The sequence below is a fragment of the Salvia splendens genome, chromosome 17, assembly GCF_004379255.2.
Source record: "Salvia splendens isolate huo1 chromosome 17, SspV2, whole genome shotgun sequence".
NCBI lineage: Eukaryota > Viridiplantae > Streptophyta > Magnoliopsida > Lamiales > Lamiaceae > Salvia > Salvia splendens.
The window spans coordinates 22,047,917-22,075,301 of record NC_056048.1 but is presented as its reverse complement, the minus strand read 5'-3'; the positions used below and the strand labels follow the sequence as shown (position 1 = coordinate 22,075,301).

Here is a 27,385-nt window from a genome sequence, read left to right as displayed (position 1 = left end):
TTCATGGAATAATTAAATTCCAATTATCTAGGATCTGAATAATAAAACCTTGTTTCGAGCTCCTCTTAAGGACATTATCAAACCAGACTCACCAGGCGTGCTGATAGGGCTCGTTACAAGCATGGTTTTATAGGGGTTTATTACACTAACATGTTTGATAATGTGCGAAAAAGTGGTGAATTTGAGTGTGCAGGAGCTATAAAGTGTTGAAGCGGCAAAGTGCAGGAACAACTTGATCAACTTTGGAAAGAAGCGAAAAATGATCAGAATAGAAGATAAGTTGATCAGTTGCGGACAAGTAATGAAATCTGCTTAGACAACAAGTTGATCAAGTGGAGTTCACCACAAGAGATGATGAGTCAGAGGAGAGAGAAGAAAAGATGCCATCTCTACTATAAATAGTAGAGAGAGTGCACACAGAGGGAGTTCGACATCATCATCCTTTTCCATCACCACATTCCACACTTCACACTTTTTCGTAGCATGGAGTAAGCAAGTTAGCAGCAGTCGGAGTCGTCGTTCCACCTCTACTTTCATATCTTCTTCCTCGTCAAGGAAGGAGGGACCTGGATCTGCCAAGAAGTCTTCGTAGTTTGTGTTTTCCTTACACCCCGAGGGGTCAAACAATTTCTACTATGTTTTTAGTTCATCTTTTCCGTAGCTTGGTTGTTTTTTATGTTTTCGCTCAGTTGTTATTCTAGTTACTTTCCGTTGTGGATCGACCTTTAAATCCTTGTTTGGAATTTTATTTTAGTTGCGTTTTTGAAGATCGTTTATGAAATGAAGTTTTTAATGCAAGTTGTTTTAGATTTGATGTTCTATTATTTAATTGCTTTCGTTAGTTTTAGTTCCGCCTTGTTTATGATTTTTCGTAGTTAGATCTAAGTTTTTAGTTCGTTAACTTGCATGAGAATAGGGTAGATACTTTAGATCTATTTTCTTTACGTCAGATTTACATGGATCTGTGCTTGATTTGTCTGATTTCCGTTTTTATATTTGTTGCTCTTTTTAGATCTGATGTAGGTGTTTTATCTTTTCCTCCCAGTTTAGTTGTTCAACCCAACATGTTTCCTAGTTTTAAGTTTGTCTAGTCTAGATTGATTAGTTCAGTTTAGTAAGTTGATCAGTTCTTATTTCTTAGTTTAAACTTAACCCACTGAAAAGCGTGGTCGCAGCCAATCTCCCAATGTCCTAAACACAACTCAACTCACTTCTGTCCCTGAGGGATTCGACCCTTACTTCCATTTACTAGTCTATAGTATTGTCAGTTAAGGTCTTGAAAGTCCTAAGTCTCTCCGTTCGTATACCAATGACCAGATAGTAGCCAACTTGATCCATCTACTGTCTAACCTGATCAAGTGCGTGACTCTATATGCTTTATTTGATTAGCATGTGAACTCTGAGTCCTTTAGATGAGCTTTCACGCGCGTTCAAATACAATAGCAATCCTAACACCGTTAGAAATTAATCACCACTACCCAAGATATCATAATTATTGGGTTGCGAAAAACCTACTAATACGACCCAAGGAACCGCACCCAAGGAGAGCACATCGTTCAAGATGCAAGGGGGACCCGTGACGAGAGCCAAGGCAAGACGTCTCCAAGGAGAAGTCTCCAATCTCGTCCAAAGGGTGTTGCAAGAAGAATCGTCAAATTCCGGGGTCGAACTTGCTGCGAAGACCACGCTCTTAGCTGCTCAAAGGAATGCAGAGGAATCGCCCGGTCGGGCGAATCATAGCCCTGCTTCGCTCGATCAGGCGCTGGGGCAGAAGGCGTGCGAGTTGCTGAGGGTTTTGGCTCGGTCAGGCAAAATAACGCTACCGAACACCCGACCGGGTGATTGGGTGTATGCCTTGCGAATTCTAGAATCACCCGAGTCGGGCGATTTACCTCTTCTGAACTCCTTTCCAGGCGTTTTATCCGTTATCCTTAATTTTTAGATTTTGCAAACCCTTTTTTTGGGGATGAAGCCCTAACTATAAATACTCTTTTGTATCATTTTGATAGCAGCTTTTGATGAATGTTTAAACCTCTTTTGTGAGTATTCCTCTTTGAGGATTTTATCTAATTCCTTCTTGAAGGTTGCTTGTTCTTTCCTTAGATAGATTCGAGTATAAGTATGCGTCAATGGTAGTGTATCCATTGAGTAGTGGAGCCAAAGGGTGATTAGGATTAATGAAAGTTGTATAGGGTTGTCTCCATCTTTTTGGTTAAGGTCCTATGGTTTTAATCCTAGTTATTCAACATTTACACATTCTTCCATTTCCAATCTTATATCCAATTCAAGTTTGGATCTAGTTTTTGTGGCTAAATCCACCTTATCTTTGTTTTTTTATTTGTTTTGTTGATCAACACTGGAGGCATATTCCTTGGGTAAAACATATGGATCCATCACAAAGATCTTTATCACCCCGCACCAATTGATAAATCAAAGTAATGCATAATCAATAATGTATACTCAATGCTAAATATATTGATTAAGATATGATTATTTATCAAGACCTGGTCTTTCAGTAGATAGCATAAAGACATGTCTTGCTGTTAGATCCATTCAGTGTTATACGACACCAATTTCATCTTATTTCAATACGGCTTAGTAATACACGGAGTGACATTGCAACCTTTCACGATAAGTAGTCAAAGCCTATCTAGGTTGTGAAATTGTGTTTTCCTTTATTCAGAACTGACCGTGTTACCTTAAAGTGGACGGCGCTCACAACCGGTCTACTAAACAAAGATGTAGCCTTGTTATGTTTCTTATACATTTATATATGTAAAACAACCATTAAGGGTGTGTTTTGTTAATTTGGTAGCATTTCTTGACCAAATGTGGTTAGCATAAATTGATAAACTTTATCTTAGGTTAGCATAACTCCACCTCATGTTTGGTTCGATAGTTATCATTTCTTGATATTTGGTATATGATGTTTGGTTTCCATGATACCAAAAGTGGAAAACGGAAAAGACATTTTTGCTCATGAATTTTTTTTGTGTTTACAATTTTATCCTCCAATGACCTAATTCATTCTAATTAGAATTCTTCACCCCCTTTATCACCTAAGCCGCTACATCTTGTGCATTCATTGGTTGAAACCTTTTATCAAAGCAATGCACCGCGTTTTTTCGAAGGAGGTAAGCTCGATATGGATTTACACTCGCAAATACTGAATAATGTTGTCGTGTATTGGTGTAGAAATTTGATCCGACTTTGTTTTCCCAAATGGCATGCTGTGTCAACGTGTTTTTGATGAAACTCTATCAAATTCGATCTTGTCGAGCAAATACTTCGTTCCTATCCATCTGTATTACCAATTGCAGAATGCTTGTATTTAGTTAGATTTGAAAATGCTATTACCTCTTTAGTTATGATGCCGATTTGGTGATAGATTTTCCAAGATTTTGTTCTACGATTACTGTTTGGGAGATTTAAAACTTCATGTAATGGTAGGTCATAATGACATGTTGGATCAACTGATTTTCCTTTAGCATCACTTTCTTTGGATTGTTTCTAGGGTTTTAATTTGATTTGATTTGGCATCAATATTTATTAGATATCTATCATGTTGAAACATAGTACTAGTAGAATTCTTGTATGCTACTCTATAGGTCTTGCTCTATGAGTGATGCAGTTATAAGCACTTCGAAAATTCACCTTTCTACAATATATTTGGAAAAATTCACAATTGTCTGCAGCTTATTTGACTATGATCATAACATGACTTCTTTATTTAATTTGGAGAAAACTCAGTCAAATTTCGATCTTGTCGAGCAAATACTCGATATGCTTGTTTTGTTGTTCTAGTTTCGTAAGCTTCCTTTGAAATATCGATGTTGTTATGCACAAATTTTAGAAGGAATGAATGACACGCCACTACAGACACGCTTTCAATGCTTATTACACATCTGAATGTTTTTTTTCAGTATAATGACTGACTCACGACCGTCGAAGTTCTCGTTTGATGATTCTATGGGCACTACAAGTATGTTTTTTTATAATCTACGTTTGTACACATTCTGATTGTCACGTCCTAGCACATTCTGTGAGTTACAATTGTTGATGTGTGTTTGTGTTAATCGTGTATACGTGGTGAATATATTGGCCGGGGACGAAGGACCAATGGGGACCACACTCGTAGGAGCTGGACTGACCGTGAGGAGGAGATATTGGTACTCGCGATGAAGGATCTGGTGTTGAATGGCTGGAAATCTGAAAACGGATTTTGGTCAGGGTACCTGTTCCAGCTTGAGGATGCTTTGAAGCAACAATTTCCCAAATCTAACATCAGAATCCGTCCGCATATTCATTCAAAGATTATTGCGTGGAAAAAAATCTACTCGTCTTTGAGAGATATTCTTCAGCATAGAGGCGTTGGTTTCAACGCGTACAATGACTACAAGATTGAATGCGACGATGATCTATGGTACCATATTGTGAAGGTGGTTGATCATTTACACTATGAATCATATATGCACATTTTGGCGACGATGATCTATGGTACCATATTCTGAAGGTGGTTGATCATTTACACTATGAATCACATATGCACATTTTGGCAATGTAGTAACACCTTGCATTTTTATTCTCAGGCAGACACCAATGCTCAGTTTTTTAGGGGAAAGAGTTGGCCATATTGGGAGCATTGGCAGGTAATTTTCGGATATGACCGTGAGCGATGAGTCCCTTTCTTTTTTGTCGGGCAACGTAGTTGCTGAAACTTATTGGTATATTGAATAAGTTGTTCCTATGCATATGCTTTTATGAATCTGTATCACCAATTGCAAATTGCTTGTATTTAGTTAGATTTGAAAATGCCATCCAATTTACCTCTTTAGTTATGATGCCAATTTGGTGATAGATTCTCCAAGACAATCTACAATTATTGTTTGGAAGATTTAAAACTTCATGTAATGGTAGTTCATAATGACATTTTGGATCAACTGATTTTCCTTTAGCATCACTTTCTTTGGATTGGGTTTAGTGTTTTAATTTGATTTGATTTTGTATATACATTCGTAAAATGTGAACCTTAACTTTGCATTTTGATCATAGTTATTTAGTATTTAATTTGACTAAATTTCAAACTTAAGAGACATATATATTAAGCTCAGCTCAATTTTCCACCATATTACAACACGATTTAAAACATTTAGTAGGCCATGCAACTACTTGAATAAATGTTAACCTAAATAAACGAAATGATTAAACGAGACTACTCAGAACGCCCTAAACAGAAAGTCACGTATATACGAACATATTCAAATAGATAATCCTAGGCCAAGCAACGAAACATAGTCTTCTACTTCATATTGTTCCTTCACCAATTGCTAGGGCTTGTGGAGCCGCAAGAGCTCCCGTGCGGCGAAGCTGCGGGGTTGAAAGGAAGTGGGCGCGACTTAATTCGAGACGACGTATCTAGCTTCGCATCCGACGTAACCCTCCTCATTATCCAATCGTTCATAAGCATCGGAGAACAACTTTCTTCAAGTGGTCGCGAAATTTTCAGCTAAAAGTGAGGAGACCGAGTCGCTAGCCTCACCGCAAGGCGAGGACGGACCAATTCCACGTCGAGGTCGTGGCCTATATATGAGGACTGTGGTATCATAAATGACAACCACTTTGGTATTCTCCTCCTTCTTCACATCTTCCATACCAAATAGCATTGCTAGCCTGGGATACTCAATGTCACCCGCATAGTAGTAGACGGTGGTCAACTGATTTTTCTGCAAATGAACTTCAGTTAAAATTCTCGCTGGAATATGGCGCACGATGAAGGCCATATTGATATAACATTTGCCAACAATAAGATATACTCACCTGTATCAGTTCTTACCATGCGCTATTGGGAGAAATAACCATGTTTGATTGCATATTCCAATAGACGCCGCGGGTTTGCCAAACAAGCTTGAACGCATGGAAGCACTGCTCAAGAAATTGGTACCGCTCGTACAACTCGAGCCATGAGAACGACACACCGGTTTCAGATTGAATGGACTCGATGACCTCCTGGAGAATGGCGATGGGGATGACGCTGCCGCTCCATCGGCCCATGTTCTTTGCCCAAACAATGACAGACAATAGCACTGAATCGACCTCGGCCGACCATTTGGCCTTATAGAAAAAAGTTTCTTGTCGTGGGATGTTGCTCCCCATTTTTTTATTTGGTTTACCAAGTGGGTGGTTTTATAGTTGGAAAATGACAAAGAATTGATATTAGGAAAGCCATTGGGTGTGGTACTAGTAAACCCTCCGTGTAAAATTCATAAATGATAGTGTTGCATGTGATTTTAGGTGAAGCTACTCCATGCGTAGTAGGAGGCACCCGTGAGTGTACTATGATTATCATATTTGTACAAATTTTTCATGTTTTTCTCCATGAGTGTTGTACTATGTTGGACATATTGTACCCATTTCTCAATTTTTTTGTCAAGTAGCATATGTATTTCATTCCTAATAGGGAACTTTGCGTGATTCTACCAACAACATTCAACCTCAATCAACTCTACACACGGGTTGATTTACTGTTGGTTTGCTAATGTTGATGAATTGAAGGATTTGGCCAACAACACTCAAACTCTACATCTACACGCAGATGCTATACCTCTCCTCAGCCTAGCCTCATTTGTACTATCAGAACATGAATCCCAGCGATTTCCCTTCGTAAGTCATGAAGCACGCATAGGCTTTGTTGGATAGATTAACTTTGAGTGATTTATTTTGTTCAATTAATTTTTGATCTACATAAAATGTGAATATAATTTGCTTTCTACTGTTTTATCTCTACAGGAATATAACACCCGCATTCTGCGTCACAGTCAAGGATGACGAATATAATTTTCTTTCTATTTGTTCACATGCTAGAGAGGCTCCACGAAGACACTAATTTGAGGTTGGACAAACTCGCACTTCGTATTGGGTATGAGTTCGACCTCGACAAAGCTTAGAAGGACGTCTTCCAACAGCTAGGACGCCTTCCAGGTCTCACTTGGGAATAAAAGTTCGATGTCGGCTAACTGATATTGGAGAAGTGGAACGCCTCAATTTTTTCCTTGGGATGCCCAACGACGACTGTGTTGCTTACGTGTTTCGTGCCCTCACAAAATTTAAATGAAATGCTTGTTTAATTAGCTGGTTTTTGTAGTTGAACTCTAAGTCGGAACTCATGTGCTTTTTTTGTTGGTAGATATCTGTCAATCTGACTTTCTGTTATTGCTTATTGGAGATGGCTTCCTCTGTCTGAAGCCATTGGCTTGCGTCGACTGTAGGATTGTCTAAGTATGTTCCTTGTCTGATGAACTCGAACAATTAGGTTGATATTTAATATTTTCTATGCACGTTTGTTGAAACTTATTTCCTCTGTCACCCTTTCTTTTCTTGTGGTAGTTTCATTAGTTTATTTTCTAACATTGAATAAATTAATTCCACTCACAAGTTTAATTTGTAAATTCATGAATCAGTAAGCTCTAAATTTAATCTATCATAACAAATTTCAAAGGTGTTGATCTATTCACTTGCTTCCATACGCAACAAGTTTTTTGCCGAATAATTTAAAAATAACATTTGCAAACCTTCAAGGGTGGCGGTAAGTAAATAATACAATGTAGGAATATTTATTCCTATATGTGACCTATGTAGACATTGATTTAATATTAAAGATAAGTTCAAACATATCAGTTGGATTCTAATATGAAAGACGATACCGTGATGGATCGGTTTCGATTAAAGAATTAGAAACGGGTGTATTGATAACCCTCTTCTCTTGCCTTGCATAGATAATATAAATATGTGTACATTAAAGTGTATAGAAGATGGAAAGCTGTAGAATAAATATGTGTACATTAAAGTGTATTGATAACCCTCTTCTCTTGCCTTGCATAGATTAAAGTGAATGGATGCAACCTTTCGTGAAAGGTTGCGTATAACTTATATAAACAAATCAGATTTTCAGATTTGAATGACACAGAAATCTCTACAGAATTCTATACACGTGAAAGGAATACAGAAAAGTCATATTGTTATCAGATTCTTCTCCATCGAAAGAATCCGAAAAGAAAAGGTGAAAGAGACGATAATATCAACCGCAGCTTTTAGGGGAAACATCAACTCGTGGAATACAACCCTACATCAAATATAAGCTATGGATGGAGGTTGGTAAATCATCTCTTTGATGATGTATATGTAATGGTTGAATTAATACAAATCTAGTATCAGATTTCAGTACAGAAATCGGTAAAGTGGCTTACAATTGGTATCAGAGCCAATCTAGATTTGGTTAATTCATCATTTTAAGTGTTCAAAAATGAAATATGAATGTCTTTATTTCGTTTTGATGTTATATAATTCCGTTGCGCATTGGGTGATTGTTTCATGGAATGTTGAAACATAAAAATCGAAGGGAAAAAAATGAGTACAGAGAAAACGCCCGACCGAGCAAACAGATGCCCGGCCCGGGCGTTGTCACTGGATACGTCGGTTGATGAACGCTCGGGCAGGCGTTCAGTCGGTATAAGAATGCCCGACCGGGCAAACTCTCTGGACTCACCAATGCATTAACGCCCGGTCGGGCGTTTAGATGCCCGGACTGGGCAAACTCTCTGAAAATTCCGAGAGTGTTAATTTTTAATCCTTTTAAGATGCATGTAAATCTTATATGACTTGTTAATCACCAAAGTGGTCTTGTTATATGATATTATGATTATGGAAAAGGATGAAAGGTTATTTATTGATCATGATTAAAGGATGCTATAAATGACATGAAAGTTGATTGATCAATAACTTTATTATCTATATACTTGGAGATCACCCAAAGGTGGATCATTGTGTATGAGTTAATAAAACGAAAAGGATTAATCTTGTCTACAGTATCATATGTAGTATGTATACCCAAAGGAAACATACTTATTTGATATGTGTATGATATAATTGATCATTAAAGTTTATTCTAGCATCAATGAAAGTATGTGTGTTTAAGTATTGCCCGAAGGTTGCTTGAATGCATGTTGTTAAAGTTTATTACAGTTATCTGAATTACTGTTAAAGTTCAAAGCACTAATTGTAAGCATGTATAAATGTTGCAGCTTCATCTAATATATATGCATCAGCAAACTCTGTTGTAAAGTTCAATGGGCAGAACTATGGTGAATGGTCAGAACAGATCCGGTTTTCACTGGGTGTTATGGCATTTGACCATGCCATGTTTCCGGAAGATGAGCTTGCAGCCATTACGGAAGAGAGCTCCGAAACAGACAAGTCTCGATATGAAACTTTGGAGCGCTCTAACAGGCTAAGTCTCAATCTTATGAGGATGACGATGGCGGAAAGTTTTAAGCCATCTATGCCTAAGACAGAGAATGCAAGGGAATTCATAGAAAAGATAAAGGAGTGTTCACAATCGGAATTGGCTGACAAGTTAATTGTAGGAAGCTTAATGAGTGAGCTCACTACAAGAAAGTTTGACTGGTCCCAACCTATTCACGATCATGTAACACACATATCAAACTTGGCAGCAAGGCTCTCGACCTTGGGAATGGAGGTTCACGGACAGTTCTTGGTTCAATTCATCATAAACTTTCTTCCTATTGAATTTGGCCAGTTCCAGGTGAATTATAACACCATAAAAGAAAAATGGGACTTTAAAGAACTAAAGACCATGTTGGTACAAGAGGAATGGAGACTAAATAATATGGGTGACCAAGTTGTGAATTTAATGGGTCATGGAGGAGCAAGCACCAGTAAGGGAAAGTCAAGGAAAAGGGACAAACGCAAGGATTCTTCTTGTCCTAAAGGTCCCGAAAAGAAGATCCAGAAGGAAAGGAATAGGGGTGAGCAAAATAACCGGAAACCGAATATCCGAACCGAACCAAACCGAAATTTTGAAATTCGGTTCGGTTTTTTCGATTTTTCGGTTCGGTTCGGTTTTAAAAATAAAAAAAATTCAGTTTTTCGGTTCGGTTCGATTCGGGCGAAGAAAAAAACCGAAAAACCGAATTATATATATTCTATTAATTTAATATATTATATTATATATAATATATATTCTTTTAATATATTCTACTATATAATATATATTATATAGTAATATTAATTTTATATTATATATAAATATTCTATTAGTATATATAAAATAAAATAAAATACACATATATAAATACATATTTATATTATATTTATTTTTTTCAGGTTTTTCAGTTTTTTTTTCGGGTTTTTCGGTTTTGTTCGGGTTTTTCGGTTTTTTAAGTTCGGTTTTCGGTTTTTCGGTTTCTCGGTTTTTCGGGTTCGGTTCGGTTTGGATTTTGAACTAAATTCGGTTTTTCGGTTTTGGTTCGGTTTTGGCAAAAAACCGAACCGAAACCCGAATGCACACCCCCAGAAAGGAAGTGTTTCTTCTGTAGAGAAACGGGACACTTCAAGAAGGATTGTCCGAAAAGAAAGGCATGGTTTGATAAGAAATGTAAACATAATAGTTTCGTTTGCTTTGAATCGAATCTTATTGAAGTGCCTAATAATACTTGGTGATTAGAATCTGGTGCTACTACTCATGTGTCTTATATTGAACAGGGATTCAGTACGATCGAACTTATAAAAGGAAGTGAGCAATACTTGTTCATGGGAAACAGGATGAAGGCACAAATTAAAGGCATCGGGGGACCTACAGACTAATCTTAGACACAGGTTGTCATATAGATCTTAAGGAATGTCTCTATGTACCGGATTGTGCTAGAAATCTTATATCTGTTAGTAGGTTGGATAGATTAGGATTTAAAATCAAGTTTGTAAATAGTGTATTCACATTGTATAGAAATGATTACTTCTATGGAAGTGGTACTTTGTTTGATTCACTCTACAGTTTCAATCTTGATGCAAAGTTTTCCGAATCCTTGTTTAATATTGAAAGTAGAGGCATAAAACGTAGTCTATTAAGTGAATGTTCGGCTTTCTTGTGGCATCAAAGACTAGATCACATATCCAAAGAAAGGATAATGAGGTTGGTAAAGAATGAAATTCTTCCTAAATTGGATTTTAGTGATCTAGATATGTGTATAGATTGCATAAAGGGGAAGCAAACTAAACACATAGTAAAGAAATCAGCCACAAGGAGTTCTCAACTTCTTGAGTTAATTCATACTGATATATGTGGTCCTTTTGATGCATCTTCGTGGGATGGTAGAAAATATTTTATCACCTTTATTGATGATTTCTCACGGTACGGTTATATATATCTATTGCGTGAAAAGGCTGAATCAGTGAATGTCTTGAAGATATTCATAGATGAAGTGGAAAGACAACTAGATAGAAAAGTAAAGGTTGTGAAATCAGATAGAGGTGGCGAATTCTACGGGAAGTTTAATGAGTCTGGACAATGTCCGGGCCCATTTGCAAAGTACCTCGAAAGTAAGGGCATTTGTGCACAGTATACAATGCCCGGTACTCCGCAACAAAATGGTGTAGCGGAGAGGCGGAATCGTACTCTTTTGGATATGGTTAGATGCATGTTAAGTGGATGTGATTTATCTCTTTCGTTGTGGATTTATGCATTAAAGACTGCAACATATATGTTTAATCGGATTCCTAGTAAGGCAGTTCCAAAGACCCCTTTTGAATGGTGGACGGGAAAGAAACCGAGTTTAAGGCATATACGTATTTGGGGTTGCCCTGCAGAAGTAAAGTTTAATAATCCACATGAAAAGAAGCTGGATTTAAAGACGGTCAGTGGATTCTTCATTGGCTATCCAGATAAGTTGAAGGGATATACATTCTATTGTCCTAATCATAGTACGAGGATAGTTGAGATGAGAAATGCTAGGTTCATCGAAAATGATGAAACTAGTGGGAGTAATGAACCTCGTAAAGTGGACTTTAATGAAGTTCAAGAAAAAGTTGTTCATCCACCTATTGTTGCACCTAAGGTTGTTGTTCCTATCGAACAACATGAAGTGCATAATCCACTTGTTGAGATTGAAGATGAACCAGTCATAATTCAAGAACAGAATGATGAACCAATAGAACCTTTAAGGCGATAAGTAAAGGAACGTCGATCGTCCATATCAGATGATTATGTGGTATATTCTGTTGAAAGTGAATGTGACTTGAGCATTGATGAAGACCCGATCTCATTCCAACAAGCCATGAAAAGTAACAATTCTGAAAATTGGTTAAATGCAGCAAGGGAAGAGATGTAATCTATGGGCGATAACAATGTTTGGGACTTAGTAGAATTTCCTACAGGTTTTAAAGCCATTGATTGTAAATGGATCTTTAAAACAAAACGTAATTCGAAAGGTGACATTGAAAGGTACACGGCTCGCCTTGTCACCAAAGGTTTCACTCAAAAGGATGGCATTGACTACAAAGAAACCTTCTCTCCAATTTCAAAGAAGGATTCTTTAAGAATTGTGTTGGCTTTGGTGGATCATTATGATTTAGAGCTTCACCAAATGGATGTAAAGACGGCCTTCCTAAATGGAGAACTTGAAGAGGAGGTATACATGAAACAACCCGAAGGAATTATGATATAAGGACAAGAAGAGTTAGTATGTAAGTTGAGAAATTCAATATATGGACTCAAACAAGCTTCTAGACAATGGTATATAAAGTTCAATAATATCATTGTTTCATATGGTTTTGTAGAGATCATCGTTGATAGATGTATCTATATTAAAATCAGTGGGAGCAAGTTTATTATATTAGTCCTATATGTTGATGACATTTTGCTAGCCGCAAATGACATGGGTTTATTACATGATGTAAAGAAATATCTCTCTTTGAACTTCGAAATGAAGGATATGGGTGAGGCATCTTATGTGATCGGAATAGAGATATTCCGGGATAGATCACAAGGTTTGTTAAGTTTGTCTCAGAAAGGCTATATCAATAAAGTATTAGAGAGATATAGAATGGAAAAATGCTCCGCAGGAAATTCTCCAATTCAGAAGGGAGACAAGTTCAGTAAAATGCAATGTCCGAAAAATGAATTGGAGCGTAAAGAAATGGAAAAGATTCAGTAAAATGCAATGTTCGAAAAATGAATTGGAGCGTAAAGAAATGGAAAAGATTCCCTATGCATCAGTGGTTGGGAGTTTGAACTATGTTCAAACATGTACTTGACCAGATATCACCTTCGCGGTTGGTATGTTGGGTCGATATCAAAGTAATCCCGGTATGGACTACTGGAAGGCTACAAAGAAGGTTCTCAGGTACTTGCAAGGCACCAAAGAACACATGCTTACCTACAGGAGATCCGATCACCTTGAGGTGATTGGATATTCAGATTCAGATTATGTCGGGTGCGTTGATACCAGAAAATCAACGTTTAGCTGTTTGTTTCTTTTAGCCGAAGGAGCAATATCATGGAAAAGTGGAAAACAGTCTGTCATTGCTACTTCCACTATGGAGGCTGAATTTGTGGCATGCTTTGAGGCCACAGTTCACGGATTGTGGCTGCGGAACTTTATTTCGGGGCTTGGAATTGTCGACACTATAGCCAAGCCGCTGAAAATTTATTGTGATAATTCCGCAGCTGTCTTCTTCTCAAAGAACGATAAGTACTCGAAGGGTGCTAAGCACATGGAGTTGAAATACTTATCGGTTAAAGAAGAAGTGCAGAAACAAAAGGTGTATTTTGAGCACATAAGGACGGATATGATGGTAGCGGATCCGTTAACTAAAGGACTACCACCCAAAGCTTACATTGGCCATGTAGAAAGGATGAGTATCATAGATAAAGCCTTGCTATTTTAGTTGTGTGCTCATGTATTGTATAAACACTCTTGTGAATTCAATAAAAGTTATGTTTCTGCTTGTTTATATGTTATCATTAAAGTTTGTATACAGTATGGTTGTTTAGATAACATATGTTGTATTAAGAATCAAAGTTCATCTCAATGAAAGGTTTATTCATATAAGGTTAGAATTGATTTGTGATACATGGAAGGAATCATGTCAACTAAATGATTGTGTGACCTCCATGATTCAAACAAGTTTAACTTTATAGGTATTTAAAGGATATATGAACTTGATGGTAAAGTGTGCAGAAAAGTAATTAAACCATTGAGAGCTACAAAGGTCAAGTGGGAGAATGTAGGAATATTTATTCCTATATGTGACCTATGTAGATATTGGTTTAATATTAAAGATCAAGTTCAAACATATCAGTTGGATTCTAATATAAAAGACGATACCGTGATGGATCGGTTTCGATTAAAGAATTAGAATCGGGTGTATTGATAACCCTCTTCTCTTGCCTTGCATAGATGGTGTAAATATGTGTACATTAAAGTGTATAGAAGATGGAAAGCTGTAGAATAAAGTCTATAGAAAATCTGATGGGTTTTACATGAAAGGGTATAAGTGAATGGATGCAACCTTTCGTGAAAGTTTGCGTATAACTTATATAAACAAATCAGATTTTCAGATTTGAATGACACAAAAATCTCTACAGAATTCTATATACGTGAAAGGAATACAGAAAAGTCATATTGTTATTAGATTCTTCTCCATCGAAAGAATCCGAAAAGAAAAGGCGAAAGAGACGATAATATCAACCGCAGCTTTTAGGGGAAACATCAATAGGGCTGGCAATTTTCGACACGACACGATAATCTGACATGAATCCGCATGAAATTATTGAGTTGGGGTCAAGTCTTATTGGATCCGTGTCCTTATCAGGTTGACCCATTAAGAACCCGATAATTTCGAGTTGGGTTCAGGTCGAATGCGGGTCGGATACGGGTAACCCATTAAGAAATAATATTATTATTTTTATTATTATTTAAAAAAATATATATTACTTTAATTTATTAACTTCTTATAAATTAGGTTTAAATAGTATAAAACGAATTTTAATTGTGTAAATTAGGTTAAAAATTAAGGTTTAATCGTGTAATATTAGGTTTTAATCGTGTAATATCAGGTTTGGGTTGTTATCGTGTCGTGTCAACCCATATTATATCGTGTCGATAACGTGTTCGTGTTTGGATTTGAAGGTAGCAGGTCGGGTTCGTGTTCGGATTTACAGTTTCCTTAACAGGTCGGGTTCAGGTTAGGCCTTATTGGGTTGGGTCATTATCAGGTTGACCCGTTAACGACCCAATCCACACGATTTGCCAGCCCTAAACATCAACTCGTGGAATACAACCCTACATCAAATATAAGCTTTAGATGGAGGCTGGTAAATCATCTCTTTGATGATGTATATGTAATGGTTGAATTAATACAAATCTAGTATCAGATTTCGGTATAGAAATCGGTAAAGTGGCTTACATACAACACCCAAAATCAAAAAGTATCTGCCAATGAAAAGAGTTTCCTCAAGCATCCCACAAATACAGTCAATTATAAAAGCTCTTCCAATTATATTTTTGGCCTCAATATGACGCATATTGAACAACTCAATTGCATTTTGCGGCGTGTCCACGTTCGAACCCCATTCCTTCAGATGATATCTAACACCCCTTTAAGGAGTGAGAAAACCATGGTTGTTTGCATACCCATTATCGCAGAGGTAGTATTTACCTTTTGAAAAATTTAACATAACCACAGATAAGATAAGATGGAAGGTCATTTTTCATGAAAACGGAGTATTAAATGCAATACCTAAAGGGACTCTCAAACCATATGGGCGATTAACAGCGTCGCGCAAAATACGAGCGTCACCAACAGATATGTAGGTGAAACGCATGTGTTGATCACATGCTGCTAGGAAATTAGTTGTAATCTGACCCTTCCGTTCCTATACCGTGGTTTGTCGGCATTACGAACCAAAACATCGATGAAAGTGCCATCAAGAGCACCGAGACAACCCTGCACACAATAAAGCCAAGCCAAACATACAAATTCATGAGTGCATTATTGTGAATATTGTTACATAAAGCTTTTTTCACATATCTTTTTATATCCATAAGAACTTTACCTTGAAATGCTTCCATCTCTAGTCGGCACAATCATCAGCTATCGGCTCGGGATTTACGAGAAACAAAGTGTGCATTTTTAAGATAGCTCGAAGGACCTTATGGATGCACCATGAAATTGTGTGGCCTGATCGACACGATTCTTCTTGTGATGTGCCAATACACCTAGGAAAATGGTGACTTGTTCTTAAATATAGACAAACCGTTTGTCGCAAAGAGTACCCATTTGTCGAAACAATGCACATAGCCTACCAAATGCATTCCGGTCCATCCTAAGATTGTCAATGTAGTCCGTGTCAGTAACACTAACCAACCTGTTCATGTGGCTCACTTATGTGTGCATTCTGCCGACGATGCTATAAGGTAGTACAAATTAAGCTATCTTCCTCTTCTTCTGCTGGCCCAATCGTATGAGAATCAGGTATATGATACATAGTCGAACAAAAAGATAACTCCGTATAATATCCTCCAGCATTTGCACCACATTTTGTCCTTTTGGAAGTTCGATCCATCTTACACCAAGAAAATGGAAGATACATAGTGTCAATTTAGAGGAAATGGTACATATTCATACCACCATACTCAAACAAAACTGTGCAAACAATTTAGTTATGATATTTGAAGAAGAAATCAGAGTCCATAAATCTACCCCACAACAAAATTAGCATACTGATTTGAAGCAATCTTAAAAACTAGACTAATAATTCAAGATTTGAATCCAACTTCATCATATTGCCCACATAAAATATGAAACAAAAAAAAAATGGAAAAATACACATTCACACAGAGTTAGAAAAAGAACAGAGTGTAAATTCATATATCTAGGGTTCACTAAAATTTCACAAATTTCAAGTACTGATAAATAGATGCATTTTGCACATATACAAGATGAAACCAACAAAAATTGGAAACATAAACATCCATATTAACAGATCCAATTAATTGATTCCACTAGTGTAAATCTAAGATTGACAAAATGCAAAATTACATTACATTTTCTGGAAGTGACATTATTCAAATTTTTGACCCATTTTGTATGGATTATGCTAATAATCCATTGTTGAATTTTCGACTCGTTTTGTATGGATTATGCTAATAATCCAATTTCAACCTATTTCGACCCATTGCTGGATTTTGCCAATTTTCGACCCAATTTTGGGTGCATTTCCACTCACATACTGATACGATCCTTGTATCTTAGTAGTTAGTTATCTTTTGATTCACCATATCTTTCTCATATATTGTTTTCTTGTTCCATAAGCTAGTATTCTAGTATTAAAAATAGTATAGATTGTTGTCATTTTTAATCAATGAATGAATGAAATATTTTCCCCACCAAAAACGTGAGTTTTACAACCCTAATTTTGGGAGTCTCTGCTGCTTGACGGGTTGGTTATCCCGCGCACAGCTGCTCAGAGTTTGTTCACCGCCGACCCTCTCCGGGCGCCGGTTTTGTCTTATTTTATCTTTTTTTCTGAGTTGTCGGAACAGTTACGGAGTACGTCCGTAACAACTGGTGCTTTCTTCTCGTGCTCATCCTCCATACCTCAACCCCGCACATCATTATTTTCCATTATTAGTTCACCGTCATGGAGCATTATGAACATCAGATTGATCAATTGGATGCCGCTACCTCAAAGTTGGAATCACGTTGGGAAGAAATCGATCGACGTGTGACAAAATTGCAGGCGTTAAAAGCAACAAATAACGCCGCCTGGTCACCACGACCCCTGCCCAGGCGTCGTCCGACCTGCTGGGACCCACCACTATATGCGCAGCCGCCCTATCCGTCTTTTTCTGGGGGTTACTCCACTGATCTCTATCAGCAACCTACTCATTTTTGCCCCTGCCACGAACAGCCTCCCGGCTAGCCGCCACCGCAACGCTCACCCCCCAAGTTACTGGCCCGCATAGCGGCATCGGCACGCCTACGGGAAGCAACAGCAGACAAATGCCTATTGGCAGCAACACCAACCTGTTGCTGCACATATGGAGCCCATAACTGTCGATTTGGCGATTCCCGACCTCGATATCAATCAAACCCAACACCGGCCTTTGAGCATTCGCCGTACACCTGCATCGTTTCAGATGCGGCGCTACAAAATCTCGACGCCGAATACCATGTCAGGCAATCTGACTACCTGCCCCCTCATCCGCCATATACGGACTCATACGGGCAGCCACATAATTCATCTACCATGTATCATCTGTAGCAGTCAGAACTCCCCCTCCCTGACCGAACGCTGCATCCACCAACACCGCCTTCCGACCAGTGTTCAGCCCATCATGTACAACCAAGGTGGATTTCCCGGCAGCCACAACTCAAAGCCGATCCTGCCACGAGCAACCCACTGTTGTGCCGCATCCACTGCTCAGTCCGACAAGTCTCCAACGCTCAGCAATACCACCGATGGCCTCTGCTGCTGTCCCACCGCCCTCCTTGCATCCACCGAGCACCCGCCCGGCTAGGCAGCTTGTTTCTTGTGAAGAGATGCACTTGGGAGTTGAAGGTGATTCAGAAGTGTTAAATAAAGTTGACTTGCAGCTCAAGGAGAAGAATTTGGTAGATGAAGAAGTACGTGCTATAGAGGTGCGTAAAATTGATGAGGTTGGTGGTCTTCTTGATTCAAGTACAATTGCAACCTTTGAGTTTGATGAAGGTCTTGCAATGACATATGGGAAGAGAGTAGATGCAAATACAATTTTCCCCATGTATCAATAAAAACAGAGAAGTTCTAGAATTTGTATTTTGTTGAACTACAGGATGCTTGGAGAGAAATGGTTAATGGCTTGCCAGACATGTCATTTCTTGATGCAATGAAGAGGACATTCGATTTAAGAGATGTTTACATTAAGCATATGATAGTTGGCTATTAGGGTACAAAACAACTAGCTTTTGCGTTTTATCCAGAAGGGGATATCTCGACAAAGCATTAGTTGGTGACGTTTTTCGTTGTGTTGTGGATCCCACCTTGAGGACAAGGTGGATTTCAACCGTGGGAGAGTTGATACGATCTCTATATCTTAGTATTTAGTTATCTTTTGATTCACCATACCTTTCTCATATATTGTTTTCTTGTTCCATAAGCTAGTATTATAAAGAGGATAGATTGTTATATTTTAATCAATGGATGAATAAAATATTTTCCCCACCAAAAACGTGTGTTTTACAACCCTAATTTTGGGGGTCTCCCATCTCTATCGCTGCTGCCCGACGGGGTATCCTGCGCACAGCCGCTCAGAGTTTGTTCACCGCGACACTCTCCGGGCGTCGATTTTGTCTTATTTTATCTTTTTTCCGAGTTGTCGAAACCGTTACGGAGTACGTCCGTAACACATACATATTCGAAACCCATAGAAAACACGTATATATTGAAGTTAAATTGAGAAAAACCTAACCTCGTCATTGATATGGCCGCCCTTGCCGGATTTAGTGAGCTTTCTCCTTGGGTCACCGTGTATGTCTTCTCCGACGCGAAGAAGGAAGAGAATAACGTTGGTTTCGTATTGTGAATTGAAGGGGAAATAGGGAAGCTTGGGGCTATTTGGGATATTTCCACTGAAGAATCGCTTAACTCAAATAGACAGAAATGTTAAATGAGGTGAGATGGAAAGTTTCGGTAACTCAAGAAATAAGGTTTTTTGTCGGGCCTTGGCCCAAAAGTCGGGCCATCGATAAACTCTAGCAGACGAACCAAACATTAGATAGGCATAGAAATGGCCCAGTTAGGGAGTCTAACAGACCAACCAAACACACCCTAAATGTAATAAAGTTCCGCAGCCACAATCCGTGAACTGTGGCCTCAAAGCACGCCACAAATTCAGCCTCCATAGTGGAAGTAGCAATGACAGACTGTTTTCCACTTTTCCATGATATTGCTCCTTCGGCTAAAAGAAACAAATAGCCAAACGTTGATTTTCTGGTATCAACGCACCCGACATAATCTGAATCTGATTATCCAAAGGTGATCGGATCTCCTGTAGGTAAGCATGTGTTCTTTGGTGCCTTGCAAGTACCTGAGAACCTTCTTTGTAGCCTTCCAGTAGTCCATACCGGGATTACTTTGATATCGACCCAACATACCAAATAATCTATTTTATTCCTTGGAAAAAAAATAAGAATTTTTACAATATCCAATCATTTGAAAGGTGATTTTTAATCTACATAACTCTAATAAGTATATCGTCATAAAATTCTGGTACATAGAATTTCAAATACGACACATGAAAATGCGGTACAATATTGTATAGAGTTTTTTCTTATCGAAAATACAATATACCAAAAAAAATTGGTAAGGTATATGTATGGTTTTTACTCATACTATTAATTTGTTGTACAACATATGGTATGGTATATTAAAAAAACAAAATAAAAATGGTATGATATATCTTACGAACACACCCCGTGGTTTAGGTAAGATATGGCAAGTATGTTGTTCGTTATATAAAATTAAATCGAGATAAAAAGTTTTGATAGATTCAATTATGTTGTAGCTAAAATGTGTAATGCTAATAGTACCCCTCTTACTCCCTCCGTTCCACAGTAATAGAGGCATTTCATTTTCTGCACTCGTTTTGAAAAAAATGATATTAAATAGTTAAAGTGGAGAGAGAGTAAAGTAAGAGAGAGAATAATGTAGAGAAGAGTCTTATCTACAATATTCTTTCTATTACTTTACTTTTTCTCCACTTTATCTATTTATAATTATTTTTTCAAAATGAGTGCGCAAAATGAAATGCCTCTATTACTATGGAATGAAGGGAGTATTAGAATAGTGATGAATAAAATAATGTGTAATGCCCGCAGGGGCAGCACAGTTGGTAACGGAGGGGCAGATCTTGTTGCAATGAGCCTGAGTTCAAATCTCATTGTTGTCAGGTAGTTGCTTCCATCTCTCAGGCACAAGTGTGAGGCCTTGGGAGATGGACTTCTGGCAGCCAGTTGGTTAAGTCATCCCCTTTAACGGGCTACTGATACGCTCGGATTTTGCACGGTTTTAAGGCCATTATTTGGTCTGTTTTAATGTCAAAATCACAATTCATGTCCATATTTTGTATGTTTTATCTATTTTGGTATTTTGACATGTTTTGTGAGAAATGTGTATATTTGAGCCTAAAAAGGGAGTCAAAACACGAAGTTGGAAATCGCGAGATTCTGGGAGCGTCCATCGCGAGATTCTGGGAGCGTCCAACGCCGATGTAACACCGCCGGCGACCGCCGGCGTCTAATGACCGCCAAGACAGCAGCGGTCCACTCTGGGAAAGTTGTGCATGGAATGAACAAGATGAGGTTGACGAGTTAGATCTACTTAATAGACACTACAATTAGCTTCCTTGAAAACGACATTATTAATTGAGAGTGAGAATTTTTCAAGGGTCTTAGGAGCTTTTAGGAGTGACGTATTTAGGATTGATAACCCTAATGTTTGTAACCAACGTTTGCATCGCTTGAGCATAAATTAGGTGACTCGTTCTATCAAAGTAAGAATTGTGCTAGGGTATTGTAGTTGGAATTTGTATAACCATAGTTATGAACACACATCTCTAGAATTCCCCTATCTCTATACATTTATCTCTGTGATTTATTTGCACCTAGTTGTTTATTGCTTTCAATTGTTCTTTGTTTTAAAAAATTAAAAAATCTTTTGTTTTTCTAAATAGTAATTGAGTTTTAGTAGAGGATAGATAGTTTGTGTCTGTTTTCCCCGTGATCGATATCCGGTACTAACCTTTAGCTATACTATTCCTACTTTGTATACTTGCAGGTATTTATAATGCTAATAAAAAGTGTATCAAGCTTTCCTTCGGTTTTTGTATTTATGTTTTTCCTTTGATTTTCGTGCATTGTCTATGCACAGAAAAATATATATATTTAACTCGTAGCAGCCGGTGCACAATCCACGGCGGTCGCTACCGATTGTACACGTGTGCAGGAGCAGGTCGGGCCCTAGAGCGGGCCTAGGGTGGGCTGAGTGCTCGCTGCGCGTGCCAGAGTGGCCCGTTGGAGATGCGACATTTTTCAAACACACGCAGCAGTCGCTGCATGTCGCGCAACGGAGGGTCAGAATCGTGATTTTGGCTATTTAAGGTGAGTTTTCTCATTCTTTCCACCATCTTCTCCAATTCTCTCTTGCACATGACCCCAACTATAAAATATCACCAAATTCACACACCCACACTCTCATTCTCCCATTCCATTCCGAATTTCAAGCTTTCATCGTTCAAATTCTCTCTAATTCAAGGTATGAATTCTACTCTTAATTTCTGAGTTTAAATTGAATTCTTCCATGGATTTTGCTCTTTCTTGATGAATTGTTCGGTTGAAAAGTATGTTTTAATATGGGGGATGAGTTTAATGATGTTTCTACTTATTTTTCATGGTTAGATTTTGCATAGAGTGGTGAATTATTGGTTTTTGGTTAGTGAATTTCCCTCTTGTTCTAAGTTGTTTATATGTTGCAATCATGTTCATTGCATTGTGAGACTATTATTACTTCCATGAATTGCAATACATGTTATTTAGAGAGATTGTTGATTTGTGTTAATTTTGTTGATACGTCTCTGCAGGGGGGATGAATTCACGTTGGGGGATGGATTTTTTTGTGTTCTAAATTGTTGACTTTGTTATACATAATCACATGCTACAATTTAGGATGCTTATTTGATACAAACTTGCACATCTTTGTTGATTTTTGATGTATGCTTAGTTGAGTGCAAGTTTGGGGGAACCCTTGTTTGTCTATTATTTGGAGCTCGTTTTAGAGTTTGGTTTTCTTTTGTAGGAAGATGACAACAAGAGGAAAGGCCAAGAATGCAAAGAACTACGGAATTAGCCTTACGACGGTGAGCATAAGGCAATGTGGAAGAAGGTCTCGGCAAGAGAAACGACACCCTCGCGATACCCCATCGAGCTTCCCTTAGAAACTTTGGGGATCATAGAAGACTTTTGGGCGTTGTGCAACGTAGGGGAAGGGAATGGCCTCATCCACATGTTCCAAGGGAGGTGACCATCATATAGGAGACTCACTCTAGAGTTCCTAAGCACACTCAAGGTGCACAAGAACCGTCGTACCCGCACCCCTGAGAGCATCGACTTCCGTCTCGGCAATTGCAACCATTCTCTAACCATGGAGGAGCTTTGTGTGGTGTTCCATTGCTTCGACCCCAACCCCGATGAAGAGATTGACTATGATTACTCCGATGTTTGGGGTGCGATGACTACGGAAGGGGAAAATCATGAGCCGGACTACGCCAAGTCCTCATCCATGCGCAACCCCGTTTTGAGGTACCTCCACCGAGCCATGACTCAACTTATGTTTGCAAGAATAGATGGTGGAAGTGTGTCCCAAACTAAGCTCAACATCATGTGGTGTCTTCTCACCAAAAGGGGGTTCAACTTTAGAATCCTCTTCACTCTTTACGTTGACCGGATTACCAAGAAAAACGGGGGAGTTATTTGTTGCGGGGGATTGATAACAACGCTTGCCGAATATTTTGGCATCTCGACCGCGGGGTTCGCCGAGGATATGGGGGAGAGATTCATCACTTACGAGGTGCTTTTCTCGGTGGGGCTTTTGAAGACCGATTCTAGCGGTCAAGGATTCTTTTTGCAATTGGATTGGGATCACTTTCCTGTTTCCATTTCCCATTTGACCAAGGTCGACATGTGGGAGAACCAAGCTAATTGGAAGCTCAACACTCCCACCCACCGGAGAGCCATCGAGGCCAACCCCATTAATGGAGAGTTTAGGAGGAGGAACATTCCTTCCCGCATCCCCGTCTTCGATCCCGAAGATGACTCCGCCTTCGATGCCATTGAAAATTATCACGAGGAGGCGGAGCATTCACAAGCTCAAGGGAGTGGGGCGCCGCCACCACAACAAGAAGAAGAAGAAGAAGAAGAGGAAGAAGAGGAAGTGGAAGCCCACCGCCGCCGTGCTAGGGCCAACCGCCGTCGCGGAAGGCCTAACGACAATGAGGAGTTTGAAGCCAACACCTCCGCCCAATTAGGAGACATGTTCTCCTATATAAAAAATATGTCCAACAATTAGGACAATTGCCTACAACCGCCAAGGATGGGCGGCACAAAGCGAGTGGCGGACGGCGGAACAAGACTTTTGGGAGCAGCAACGCAACGGCTAGAAGATGTTCATTAATGTCAACAAATCGCCGAGCTCCAAAGGATGGCCACCAAGGCTCGAGAGCAGCGCCAAACCATGAATGGCGACATCGCCTATCTTATTGGCGCATTCGACGACCTCAACGCTCGTTTCCCTCCTCTTCCACAAGAATGAAGAAGTCAAGCTCATGACTTTAAATGAGCACTTGTATCATTATTTGTTCTTGTTTTGAGACAATTTCTTTTTATGTTTTGACAATGTTTGCTTAAGTTTTTGAGTACTTTTTATTTTTGTTTGGTTTTCATATTGTTGAAAGTTTTCGCAGGTTCTGGACCTTCGCCAGCGACCGCTGCGGAGTCCGCAGCTGCCCGCTGGCCAGCTTCTGGAAACTTTCCGACTCACCGCAACGACCGCTGGAGGGCCCTCAGCGACCGCCACCCAATTGCAGTTTCCAGCGTTATTTTTTTGAATTTTCGCCCCGTCCAGCCTCTACCCGAAATTTTTTAAGGTATGTTTTATTTTTAGTAGTTTACTCACGTCCCTACCGACTCTACAAACTTATTTTACACTTTGTTGTAAATAAGTTTGGGGGAATGAAGTGGTGGACTGTGAGTTTATGTTTTTGTTTTTAGGGGGGTTTTAATTTTATGTTTTTGTTTTAAAAATCCCAAAGGTGAATCCATGTCATGAACTTAACATGAAGAATTTAGAAACTTGCATGTTTAGGGACACATTAGACCGAGTTGCCAATGATATAAAGTTCTTTTCATCTTTGATTAAGTATGGCTTGGCGTTTTGATATGATGGTTTGGTAAAAAGGTGCATAATTAGTGAATTGCTTGTTCGCTTTGAATCATGCTTAGACCTTGTGAGATTTGAGCCAAATTTCTTTCTTCTGTGATTTATCTGCATTCATGTATATGTTTCTAGAACTTGCTCCTAGTCTGCTAGTCTGCCTAAGTTTACATAGTGTTTAAGTTGATTTAGGAGGATGTTAGACCATCTTTTCTTAGCTACTTTTATTCCCAAATTTTCGACCCTCTCAAAGTTTTCCCTTTGGAGCCAATATTGAGCCTTTAATCCTATTCTTTGGAAGCCAAAATAAATGGGGACAATTCCTTGAGTTAGTATAGTTTTATTATCTTTTGTAAAGGAATTGGAAAGATAAGGAAGAAAGTTATAAAAAAAGTAGTGTGGTTAATTGTAGAAAAGTGCAAGTTGTGAAATAGAAAAATCAAAATATGTGCTTGATCTTAGAAGGGATGCTTATGAAAAAAAAAGGTTGTGAAGAAAAGAAAGAAAATATCAAAGGTTTGGAAAGTGAGATGAAGAAGAAAAATAAGTGTTAGAAGTGTGTTAGGTTTTTAGAAAAGTGGAGTCATTTTAACTCTACTTGGATATTTTTATTTTGAGTAACTTTTTAGCCAAATATTCCTCACCTACCAAAGAGGCTACATTACAACAAAAAATAAAGACCTTTCGGACTTTTGATGCTTAATCACATCTAGTAGAGGAGAGGGATTAGACTTTGAGCAAGTCTATGGTAAACTTTGCATGATGCATGATTTGAGTGTTATACACTTTGCCAGATACACTTTGAGAGTGAGAGATAAATCACTTCCCATCTTTGGAAGTTTGCCACATGAGAGTGCATGAATTCAAGGTGTTCCATGAGTTAGTAATGAAAGTGCACTAATAAGCCTTGCTTGATTTGATTGCGTTAATACATGCTTAATCTATCTTTTCCATACTTTGAGGCAATTATGACATCTAGTCCTTGTGCATTCCGTGCGTCTATTCTTGTGTCTTTTGTATATTGTTCGAGGACAAAAAAAAATGTAAGTACGGGGGAGTTGATACGCTCGGATTTTGCACGATTTTAAGGCCATTATTTGGTCCGTTTTTAATGTCAAAATCACAATTCATGTCCATATTTTGTATGTTTTATCTATTTTGGTATTTTGACGTGTTTTGTGAGAAATGTGCATATTTGAGCCTAAAAAGGGAGTCAAAACGCGAAGTTGGAAATTTGGAGATTCTGGGAGCGTCCAGCGAACGCTGCAACACCGCCGATGACCGCCGGCGCCCAACGACCGCCAAGACAGCAGCGGTCCGCTCCAGGAAAGTTGTGCATGGAATGAAGAACACGCCCAGCGACCGCTGGGCAATGCGTGACGACCGCTACAAAGGGTCCAGAAAGTTACGGGATAATAGCCAGCAACCGCTGAAACAAGTGCAGCGACCGCTGCCCAAGAGTCAGAAGTCTCGGACCAACCCACAGCGACCGCTGGCCAATGTGCAGCGGCCCGCTGGGAAAAAGCGGCGAGCATTTTTTGCGCTACTTTCTCTCCAAGATTTTGCAACTCTTTTCCTTATTTGAAGAGCTCGATTTTTCCTCTATATATACCCCCTCAAACCTCTTCATTAGAATCCTCTTTTTGCAACATATTTTCCAGAGATTAAAAGTTAGAGTACTTCATTGTGCAAGGAGTTGAAGAAGGATTCAAGATCATCAAAGCTACAAGGATTCAAGATCATCAAAGCTACAAGGATTCAACCTTTGGGTTTTATTTTGCTTTAGTTTTATGATTTCATTGTCTTCCCTTCAATCTATGTTTTTAGATTATTCTATCATGTGTAACTAAATTCATAGGATTTTAGGTATGTGTTAGTAACGACTTTGGTTATATAATTCCTTTTTCTATTTAATATCTGTTTGTTCTTACTTTGTTTCTTCCTTAAGTTGTTGGATAATGCTTCACGTTTGAGTGACACATTCTGTTATGAATTAATATAACTTGCTACATAATCGTGAGATGAGGTTGACGAGTTAGATCCACTTAATAGACACTACAATTAGCTTCCTTTAAAACATCACTGTTAATTAAGAGTGAGAACTTTTCAAGGAACTTAGGAGCTTTTAGGAGTTACGTATTTAGGATTGATAACCTTAATTTTTGTAACCAACGTTTGCATCGCATGAGCATAAATTAGGTGACTCGTTCTATCAAAGTAAGAACTGTGCTTGAGTATTGTAATTGTAATTTGTATAACCATAATTGTGAACGCACATCCCTAGAATTCCCTTATCTCTGTACTTTTTATCTTTGTGATTTATTTGCAACTAGTTGTTTATTGCTTTCAACTATTCTTTGTTTTTAAAAATTCAAAAATCTTTCGTTTTTCCAAATAGTAATTGAGTTTTAGTAGATGATAGACAGTCTGTGTTTATTTTCCCCGTGATCGATATCTGGTACTAACATTTAGCTATACTATTCATACTCTGTATACTTGCAGGTATTATTAGTATTAATAAAAAGTGCATCAGCTACTGCGTACCATGATTGAACTCCCTCACAT

At 38.5% G+C, this 27,385-nt stretch overlaps 4 long non-coding RNA genes across 4 annotated transcripts; 2 read left to right on the top strand and 2 right to left on the bottom strand.

The window, feature by feature from the left end:
• Nucleotides 1–3,012: 3,012 nt before the first annotated feature.
• On the top strand, nt 3,013–4,954 carry LOC121775556. Its single transcript, XR_006045148.1, has 3 exons — nt 3,013–3,134; nt 3,924–4,513; nt 4,590–4,954. It is a non-coding gene; the product is annotated as an uncharacterized LOC121775556 (long non-coding RNA).
• Nucleotides 4,955–5,077: 123 nt separating this feature from the next.
• On the bottom strand, nt 5,078–6,178 carry LOC121775557. The gene is made up of 2 exons (XR_006045149.1): nt 5,818–6,178; nt 5,078–5,723 (listed from the first exon to the last, which is right to left on the bottom strand). It is a non-coding gene; the product is annotated as an uncharacterized LOC121775557 (long non-coding RNA).
• Nucleotides 6,179–6,486: 308 nt separating this feature from the next.
• LOC121775558 lies at nt 6,487–7,350 on the top strand. Its single transcript, XR_006045150.1, has 2 exons — nt 6,487–6,660; nt 6,787–7,350. It is a non-coding gene; the product is annotated as an uncharacterized LOC121775558 (long non-coding RNA).
• Nucleotides 7,351–15,340: 7,990 nt separating this feature from the next.
• LOC121774662 lies at nt 15,341–16,041 on the bottom strand. Its single transcript, XR_006044973.1, has 3 exons — nt 15,908–16,041; nt 15,592–15,798; nt 15,341–15,510 (listed from the first exon to the last, which is right to left on the bottom strand). It is a non-coding gene; the product is annotated as an uncharacterized LOC121774662 (long non-coding RNA).
• Between the last annotated feature and the right edge of the window lie 11,344 nt (nt 16,042–27,385).